The sequence below is a fragment of the Zea mays genome, chromosome 3 (genome assembly GCF_902167145.1).
Source record: "Zea mays cultivar B73 chromosome 3, Zm-B73-REFERENCE-NAM-5.0, whole genome shotgun sequence".
Classification (NCBI taxonomy): Eukaryota; Viridiplantae; Streptophyta; class Magnoliopsida; order Poales; family Poaceae; genus Zea; species Zea mays.
Window position 1 is genome coordinate 75,507,237 of NC_050098.1, and position 10,960 is coordinate 75,518,196.

At 44.5% G+C, this 10,960-nt stretch overlaps 1 pseudogene; it reads right to left on the reverse strand.

Moving 5' to 3' along the window:
* Window positions 1–10,691, reverse strand: part of LOC103652015 (uncharacterized) — a 59,983-nt pseudogene extending 49,292 nt beyond the window's left edge.
* Between the last annotated feature and the right edge of the window lie 269 nt (window positions 10,692–10,960).

Sequence of the window (10,960 nt, forward strand, 5' to 3'; positions counted from 1 at the left end):
AGAAACAGACATCAGCCGCTACCGACGACAACATGTCGTTGGTAGTTTATTTTACTCCAACTTCAAGGTGAATGACTTGTCCCTTAACTTTTATTGTTTCAAATAAAAACATGTCTGACGAAGGTTGTGTTTATGTAGAGCATGCTATTGAGCAAAGCCTTGCAAATGCAGCAAGATCTTGAAGATAAAAAGCATGAAGTTATAATTGGAAATTTGGAAAACAAAATAAAGGAGCAATCAGATGCTTTTGAGAAAAAGAACTTTGAGCTCCAGGCAGCCGAAGGTTTACTGGCGGAAGCTGAAGCAAAAATATCAGAACTGAACACAAAGCTTCTCCGCCAGTCTGAGCAGTTCGAACGGGAAAAACAAGATCTCAATGCAAAACTTGAAGCCGAAGCTCAGCAAAATTCGGATTTGAGAAAACTACTGACAAATCTTCAAGAAAAATGCCTGGAATTTAGCAACAAGTGCATTCAACGACTAAGAAAGATTTTTTACTCGGTTGGAGCCAGTAGTGGAAAATTTACCCCCTCAGCTGAAGATCTGCCAAAAACCTTCGAACATATTGAGGGGGAGATTGACGAGCTCGACGAAGTCATAGCTGGGCATGGTGACTTCTGTGCCTGGGTGGCTTCCCGAGGCACTGCTGCGGCTTTCCTGAAGGCTGGCTGCGAGCATGGAAGGATTGTGAATAGGCCAAATTTCACTTTGTCGCCATCAATCCTGGACGACATTCCTGATCTTGCCCGAAGTATCTCGAATAGATTCATAAAAATGATATGGACAAAAGGTGGGCGAGAAAAGGCAGGAGACGAAGCTCGTAGCCACCTTGAACCAGTAAGAAACCATACCTTGTGTTTACCTTTTCTTGTAAGCTCGATTTTGACTTACAACGATCTTATTCATGTAGGACGACGAAGCCGAAGCTGATGATCAAAAATAACGCCGAAGCCGAAGCTCCTTGGAGATTTAGATAGTAGACTGCAGACAGTACTTGAAAAACTTTTGAGATAACTTTTGTAAATGTAAACAAAAACTTGTTTTTAATGTATGCTGTTCATACCTTGTAATATATCCTTAACCTTTCACTGATGTATGAGAAATGCTTTGATGTGGACGAAATTTCCTTTTTTGAGCCGAAGGCGAAAAAACACCTTCCCTTCTTTTCGTACGCAACGAAGCATAGAAAACAACATTTTCCTTTTTCCCGAAGCTCTTCCTTCATAGAAAACAACATTTTCCCTTCTTCTTTGTGCACGAAGCTCTTTTTTTCCCTTTCTTTTTTCTCTTCTTGCCGAAGCAACCATTTTATGCGATGAAGATGATTATCCTACATATGCCTAGATGAATGTTTATGAATGCAAATGCGATGATGTAATGTGATGTGCAAATGAATGGCCAAACACGTATCCGAAGCCATATTCATAGCCATTATTTTCTTAAAAACAATCACACCTCAGCTCTGCATTCCCTTAGGAACGACTTTGGAGCTTCTTCGCCTTTACTTTTGGCGGAATCAGCGTTGACTTTTCGCTGTAAGCTCTGCATTCCCTTAGGAACGTCTTTGGAGCTTCTTCGCCTTTACTTTTGGCGGAATCAGCGTTGACTTTTCGCTGTAAGCTCTGCATTCCCTTAGGAACGTCTTTGGAGCTTCGTTTTTTCTTTTTGGCACTCGATAGTGCATTCTCAGCTTTTACATTTACATTCTTTGGGGGATTTTGCTCTTATAGAACTAAAAAAGAAAATTACACGTGATGGCCCCATTAAAAACCTTTCTCCCCCTTCGGAAAGGAAAAGGGTGCCATGAAAGAAGAAATAAAAAATAAAAAATATGAAAAATTACATCGAATTATACATAATATCGCCGAAGCTCATCCGCATTCCAAGATCTAGGAATGTCATTGCCGTCCATATCTTTCAATCTGTATGAACCGGGTCTTGACGAAGATGCTACTAAGAAAGGCCCGTCCCATTTCAACTGCAATTTGCCCACTGTTTCCGGGTTGGCCACCCTCCGAAGCACCAAGTGCCCTGGCTCAATATTTTTTAGCCGAACCTTTCTATCCCGCCATTTAACTGTTTCAGCTTGATACTTATTGATATTCTCCACGGCTTGCAGTCTGATCCCTTCTAAAGCATCTTTTTCTATAGAATAAGCAGCTTCGGAATCTGATTCTGCCGAAGCTACTATCCTTATTGATCCGGTTTTAGCTTCCTCTGGAGTTATTGCTTCGTCACCGAATAACAACTTGAATGGAGTGAAGCCTGTAGACCTTGATGTTGTCGTGTTGTGGCTCCACACCACTTTGATTAACTGATCTGGCCATTTTCCTCTGGGTTGATTGAAGATTAACTTCATTATTCCTGTCATTATAATGCCGTTGGCTCTTTCAACGAGTCCATTTGACTCCGGGTGCCTAACTGATGCAAAATGGATCTTCGTACCAATTTGGTCACAGAAATCTCTGAAAGCTTCGGAGTCAAACTGTGTCCCATTGTCCACAGTGATGGCCTTTGGCACCCCGAAACGACAAACAATATTCTGCCAGAAAAACTTTTGGACGGTGGCCGAAGTTATTGTTGCTAAAGGCTTCGCCTCAATCCATTTAGAAAAATATTCCACAGCTACTACAACATATCTCAGGTTCCCTTGGGCCGGTGGTAACAGACCTAACAAGTCAAGGCCCCACCTTTGCAATGGCCAAGTGGGTTGTATGAGCTGTGTTAGGGACGAAGGTTGTTTTTGATCTCTTGCACATTTCTGACAACCTTCGCACTTTTGAACCAATTCTGCTGCATCCGAAGCTGCCTTCGGCCAATAAAACCCTTGACGGAAAATTTTTCCGAGTAACGGCCTAGATCCGATGTGAGATCCACACAGGCCTGCATGTATTTCTTTCATTAACTCTATACCTTCGGTTCTGGATAAGCATTTGAGCAGCGGAGCACAAACTCCATGTTTGTACAACTCCCCTTCTATCATGACATATGGACGAGCTCTTGCTTCTATCCTCTTGTTATAAGCTTCGTCATCTGAAAGAAATTTACCCTGAAGGTAAGAGATGATCTCGGTTCTCCAATCTTCGCTAAAAACAGGAGATATATTAAGAACTGCTCTTTCAAGAAGTTCCACCGAAGGTGCTTTTATTGTTTCGAAGAACACATCCGAAGGTAAAGGCAGCCCCTGTGCTGCTGACTTAGCTAGCAGATCAGCATGCTCATTTTGTCCTCGAGGAATATTCTTGACAGAAAACCCTTCGAAGGAAGCTTCGACTCTTCGAACCATATCCAGATATTTTTCAAGCTTCGGATCCTTAGCCTTACAACTTTTGTCAATATGACCCGAAACAACCTGGGAATCAGTTTTAAGTATGGCCCTTCTGATTCCCATTGCTTTTAACTTCCGAAGACCTAGAACCAATGCTTCGTATTCAGCAATGTTATTTGTGCAATTAAAATCAAGTTTTGCCGCATAACAAATTTTGACTTTGGAAGGTGAAACCAACACAGCAGCCGCTCCTGCTCCGAAGGTTCCCCAAGATCCATCACAAAACACTGTCCAGGCTTCGTTGTCTTTATTCGTTTCCTCCTCCTGAGCCCCTGGCGTCCAATCAGCAATAAAGTCTGCCAGCGCCTGTGACTGAATCGAAGATCTATGAACATATTCAATACAAAATTCATTGAGCTCTGCAGCCCATTTTCCAATCCTTCCAGTAGCTTCTCGATTCCTCATAATATCCTTCAGAGGTTGTGATGAAGGAACAATTATGTTGTAAGCTTGGAAATAGTGTCGAAGCTTCCTGGAGGCCATCAAGACAGCATACAATACCTTCTCCAGTTCTGTATAATTTTTCTTTGACAAACTAAGAACCTCGGATACAAAATATATTGGGGCCTGCCTCTTGACTTGACCATCAAGCTTCTCCTGGACAAGCGCTGCACTTACCGCTGAGTGCGAAGCTGCCACATATAATAACAAAGGAGCCCCCTGGCATTGGTGGAGTCAATGTTGTTAGATCTATTAAATACTGTTTTAGCTCTTCAAAGGCCTTCTGTTGGATTGGTCCCCATTGAAAGACTTCGGCTGACTTCAGCACTTCGAAGAATGGTAAGTTTCTCTCTGCTGATCTGGATATGAATCTATTGAGAGATGCCAATCTTCCTGTCAATCTTTGAGCCCCCTTCTTTGTAGTTGGTGGCTCCATCCGAAGTATAGCTTCAATTTTACTTGGATTAGCTTCAATCCCCTTTGTTGAAACCAAACATCCAAGAAATTTCCCCTTCTTCACTCCGAAAACGCATTTTTCTGGATTTAACTTCAAGCCAGCTTGCCTGAAACTGGCGAAGGTCTCCTGCAGATCAGCAATATGATTCTCCTGCTTCGTGCTTTTGACAATGATGTCATCAACATAAGTTAGCACGTTTCTGCCTATTTGAGATTGGAGAACCTTCGCAGTCATTCGGCTGAAACTTCCTCCAGCGTTTTTGAGCCCCTCAGGCATCCGAAGATAGCAATATGTGCCACTTGGAGTTATGAAGCTAGTCTTCGGCTCATCTTCCTTCTTCATCCAAATTTGGTGATAGCCTGAATAACAGTCTAACAGACTCATGAGCTCTGAAGAAGCTGCTGCATCAACTAAAGAGTCTATCCTTGGTAATGGGAATTCATCCTTCGGACAAGCCTTGTTAAGATCTGTAAAATCGATGCACATTCGCCACTTGCCATTGGCCTTTTTTACCATAACAGTGTTAGCTAGCCATTCTGGGTACTTCACTTCTCTGATAACTCCTGCACTGAGGAGTCTTTTGACTTCGTTGCGAGCACCTTCGGCCTTATCATCTGACATTTTCCGAAGCCTTTGCTTTCTGGGTCTGAAGGATGGATCGACATTGAGTGAGTGCTCGATAACATCTCTATTAACTCCGCAGAGATCATTGGCTGACCATGCAAAAACATCCTTGTTATTGAACAAAAACCTTATCAAGGTTTTCTCCTGCTCTTCGGATAACTGAGAGCCTAACAGCACCTTCTGCTCTGCTATGTCCTCACATAAGAGCATAGGCTTCGGCTGGTCTGCTGAAGCTGCTTTCTCCCTTCTGAATTTGTACTGTTCACAAGCTTCAGCTCCATCTATGTTATGGATTGCTTTTGAGTCAGTCCAATTACCTTCGGCCTTTCTTGCAGCTTCCTGACTTCCATGGATAGCGATGGGTCCCTGATCCGAAGGTATCTTCATGCAAAGATAGGCAGGATGAAGAATTGCTTTGAAAGCATTGAGGGTGCCACGACCAATAATTGCATTGTAAGGGTATTCCATGTCAACAATGTCAAACACAACTTGCTCAGTTCTAGTGTTGTTGATGAACCCGAAGGTCACTGACATGGTGATCTTGCCCAATGCTACAATCTGTCTTCCTCCGAAGCCACAGAGAGGATGTGTAGCATCATGAATCTTATCTTCTGGCTCTTGCATTTGTCTGAAGGCCTTAGCAAATATGATGTCAGCTGCACTGCCTGTGTCAACCAAGACATTGTGGACCAGAAATCCTTTGATAACACAAGAGATAACCATGGCATCGTTGTGTGGGTAATCTTTGAGCTGAAGGTCCTCTTGGGAGAAGGTAATAGGAATGTGAGACCATCTTGACTTGATGAAGGGTCCTTGCACCCCAACATGCTGTACCCTTCTCTGTGCTTCCTTCTTCTGTTTCTTGTTAGCTGGCTCTGAGGACGAGCCACCTGTGATCGGGAGCACCAGCTTCGGGTCCGAAGCAGCTCCAGCTTGGTCGTTGAACGAAGCCATCAGCTCAAAAAGTGGAAGTGAGTTCACCGGAGGTGGGCGCCAATGTTGGGGACTTGTTCTCAAATGCTATGAGTTAAGAACAAGGCAACACAGAGAATGTTAAACGATAAAGTCCTTCGTCCTTTGAAGCATTATTTCCCTTAGGATATAACGATCTTCGGACGAAGGTCATGAAGGACGAACCTTCATCATCACAGTATACATTAATGAAAGACGAAGCATATGAAACATAAAAGATAGCATGAATAATCATATAACATTATCCATTTAACTTTATTATATCATCATAGAGAAATAGAAACAATATCGAATTATAAATGTACCTTCGGCTTGGAAGGAGATGAAAATACAAGTGTGACACAAAAGCAAATGCCAGGTCCACGTGAACAGTACGGGGGTACTGTTCACCTATTTATAGGCACGGGGTACGACCCATACAAAATTACATACATGCCCTTTACATTTGGTGATAATTCTATAGCACTCTATCGAGGTCTAAATGGCCTTTTCATCTTTAAGTCGGTTCCCTTTTCTGCGAACATGCCGAAGCTTTCCTGCTTCACAGCTTCGGCGCTGTGTCAACCTTTGTATCTTTTGAGCTTCTCCCTTGAAGACCTTCGGCGACGAAGCATAGACCCAACACTAAGTATGTTGATGTGTGTTCACCCTTGCTTTAAAAATCACCCAACCATAGGTTGTCCCCATTGCAATCAGTGCTCAGGAGAAGCTGAAGGCAACATGGAGGACTTTCAGGAGTTTTAGCACTTACGAGTTCTAGTTGTGTTTAGTGGCAAACCCCTAGTCAACTGCATGTGAAGGCCTTATCGTACTACGTTTCGTAATTCGCACTATGATTATGTTTAAGACTTATATTAATGACTATGTGGATGTCTTGGACATCTTGATGTAATAAAGTATTTTTCTGCTATTTACTTTGTGCAATGTGTGATGATGTCCAACTTTGTAATTGCTGTGTATGTGAGTTTCTGATCCTGGCACGTACATGGTTCGCATTCGGTTTGGCTTCCAAAATCGGGTGTGACATAAGTAGTATCAAAGCCTTGCAGACTGTAGAACCACTAACCTAGACTAGAATGGTCGCTTTAAGGACTATAGACCCTTACCCTCACCTTGACCTTTGGTGTTACTTCAAAAGTTGGTCATCTCGACCAATTCTATGTTATATTACTATCTATATACTCACCTTATAAAAAATTTATCTTATTTTTCTTTTGGTTTACTTGCTCGTCATATAGTTCTGTTCTCACTCTTGTGCTTACGACATCTTTTGTAGATGGCCCGTCTTAGATGCACTGCACGTAAGTCAGTGATCCCTTTCCTGCCCTCTCGCCTTGCGGAGCATCCACTGTGCCGCACGGTGATAGGCAGTCGAGTCACCTGGAGAGACTTCACTGCCGCTTGCACAAGGAGCAGGAACACTGATGCCAGGAGCGGGAGCACTAGGACTCTTCCCCCTCGCCTCAGCAGGAGTGGAGCCTAGGAGGCAGCCATCCCCTGTGCCTCAGCTAGAGGTGCCCCCTACACCACCACAGGACACCCCAGCTGCTGGAGGAGACCCTGACGGAAACGATGACGACGGTGGCAATTCAAGCCACAGCACAAAGCTTTAGGAGGAGTAGGAGCCAGAAGGATGGGTCACCCGACCTATCACTCGGGACGCCGCTCACGGTTGTCATTTGCACGACGCTCTCGACACCTTGCTGCATCAGGCCTTCAACCGACACACTTGGTCTATCGAGTACCGCTGTGTAGTCTACCAGCACAGTCGCGGGTTATACCCGGACCAATGGGAGGCTACCTGCTTGGTGCGCCGTTCGGACGATGATCTTCGAGGTGCAGAGGCCTACTTGGAGCATTATTCTATCACTGAGCGGGACATCGTTGAGTTAACCGTGTAGGATGCTGCACGACGTGCACTTTTGTAGTATTGTTCGTTGTTTAGTGGGGTGGCTGACGGTCTCGAGCTGAAGTACTACCCCCGCCGCTCGACTGGTAGTATGGGAGGGGTGATTGTCTAACCTGTAGGTGAGGGCAATCCTAGATTGAGCAGCATGATCAACCTAGTCAATATGCTTAACACCGAGCTGGACCACGCCCTTGATGAGTTGTGCAAGGCTCGGGCAGAGATTGCAAAACTACGTGCTGAGCGTGTGGAGCACTGCCATCAGGAGGATCTTTCTCCTGCCCCTATTGGGACTCAACACCCTTACCGCTCGCCGCCCCGAGTTCATTATGCTTATGGCACCCTTGACTGTAGGACCTAGATAAACTTGGATCCTTAGATCGCTATAGTCAGAGTTTGTAATAATGCTTAAGTCAGTGTCTGAGTCTTAGTTAGTCTTAATTAGTTTTATTTTGCTTATCATGTGTTTCCATGTTTGTTGTGATGAACATATGATAGATTTGACTCTTTATAATGATTGTCACAAAAGTGTGGGTACCAGATGCAACTTGGTGTAGTTATTAATAAAGTTAGTCATTTAGTTGGGCAACCTTTTATTTCCACTTTCCTCTTTATCTGATAAGTTGTGTTGGTTGTATTGACAGCTAGTGAAAATGGTCATTTGTTCAGTGTCATGAAGACTTCTATATATCTTTTCTTATGTTGAAAGACTGCAAGGTCAGGTCTGATGTGTGTATGCTTTCTATAGATGTCTGACAACAGGCGCCGAGGTGGAAGGCATGCCCAGCCAGAGCAGCAAGCACCACAGGATGAGGCATCCCAGTAGTAGTTTCCACCACCACCCCCAATGACAATAGAGCAGATGTTTCTGATGCAGACTTAGGTAGTTCATGCAATTGGTTAGACCCTGGCAGCCATGCAACAGGTGCAGCAACAGCAGCCTCAACCTCAACCGCAAGTGTAGATGTCGCAGATGCCGAGAGACAAGCGAACAGAGTTCATGAGATGACATCCCCATGTGTTTTCCCACTCTGCAGACCCCATGGACGCCGAAGACTGGTTGCGCATGATGGAGTAGGAGCTGTATACCGCTTAGTGCAACGATCGAGAGAAGGTTCTATATGGTCCCCGTCTACTAAGGGGAGCAGCTCATTCCTAGTGGGAGTCCTACATCGCCACCCATGCCGACCTTAAAGCCATCACATGGGAGGAGTTCAGAGACAACTTCTGCAGATACCATGTGCCCGAAGGTTTGATGATAGTGAGGAAGGAATAATTCCTGGCATTGAAGCAAGTCCCCCTGTCTGTCAATGAGTATAGGGACAAATTTCTACAACTATCTCACTATGCACTTGAGGATGTCAACACTGATGCCAAGAGGCAGTACATGTTCTTGAAAGGTTTGGTTGACCCCTTCACTACCAGTTGATGAACCATACCTTCCCTACCTTTCAGTACCTGATAGATAGAGCAATAATGACTGAGAGGAAGCGTGGGAGATGGAAGACCGGAAGCGCAAGATTGGTGGAGCTCAGGCCGGAAGCAACAGTCGTCCCCCGTTCTCAGGCAATTCACCCCAGTAGTTTAGGCAAAGTCACCATCAAGGACACCAACAACATCATTAACATCAACAACAGTATCAGAGGTAGTTCCCTCAGCAGTAGCAGTACCGCCCGAACAACCAACCGAGATGAAACCAGTATCAGCGACAGAACAACCAGGCACCCCGCCTTCCTGGCCCAGCAACCAATCAGAACAACAAGATAGCCTCAGCGCAAGGAGGAGGCTGAGGATGTTTCCACTATGGGGAACAAGACCACTGGGTGTCACATTACCTAAAGAAAGCAGCTCAGCATCACTCAGGTCCTAATGGCCCAACAAGACAGAATGCACCTCAGCAAGGAGCAAACAACCATGGACAACCCTGTGCTCAGTATGGAAAGGTGAACCACCTAGAGGCTAACACAGTCCAGGAGACCCCAGGAGTGGCACTAGGTATGTTCTCAGTCGAATCTTGTTCTGCAAATGTGTTATTTGATACTGGATCAACACATTCTTTTGTGACTGCATCATGGGTCGAAACACACAACATACAAGTAGCACCCATGTACCTACCTATGAGGGTTAGTTCAATTGGTGGGAGGACCCAAACAGATAGATTTTGCCCAAGTGCAAGAGTTCAAATAAGGGGGATAGAGTTCCCCGCTGATCTGATAGTAATGGGTACCCGGGATATAGACATAGATGTCATCCTAGGGATGAATTGGTTGACCAAGTACCAAGCAGGCCTTAGCTATGATAAGAGGACCGTGAAGTTAGTGTCCTTGTTAGGAGAGGAAGTGTTGGTGGAGTTGGTCTTGTTTGGACCAATGAAAGGAAATTGTCACCAGATCACTGCCCATAGTGAGACAGTCAATCCGCTTGAAGCCATCAAAGTAGTATTAGAATTCCCGGATGTGTTCCTTGAGGATTTACCAGGCATGCCACCTGAGAGAAAAATTAGAATTTGACATAGAGCTTATCCCTGGCACCACCCCTATTTCTAAAAGAGCGTATAGAGTGTCCGAACTAGAATTGGTGGAACTCAAGAAGCAGATAGACAAGTTATTGGAGAAGGGTTACATTAGACCCAGCACCTCGCCTTGGGCCGCCCCAGTGTTATTCGTGGAGAAGAAGGATGGTATGAAGATGATGTGCATAGATTATCGAGGTTTGAATGAAGTCACTATAAAGAACAAGTACCCCCTGCCCAGAATAGAAGATCTGTTTGATCAATTGAGAGGAGTCAGTGTATTCTCAAAGATAGATCTGAGGTCAGGTTTTCATCAGCTTAGGATTCGGCCTTCGGACATACCGAAGACAACATTCATCACCAAGTATAGGTTGTACGAGTACATAGTTATGTCCTTCAGTGTGACAAATGTGCGAGCTTTCTTCATGTACTTGATGAATAGTGTATTCATGGACTACCTCTACAAGTCTATAGTGGTGTTCATCGATGATATTCTCATATATTCCCAGAATGAGGAGGAACATGAAGAGCGTTTGAGGAAGGTGTTGTAGAGGCTACGAGATTGTCACTTGTATGCCAAGCTGAGCAAATGTGAGTTTTGGATTGGTGAAGTCCTGTTCTTGGTCATATCATAAACCGAGATGGATTAGCTATGGATCCGAAGAAGGTAGCAGATTTTCTGGACTGGAAAGCACCAAGAGATGTCCGGAGAATCAAGAG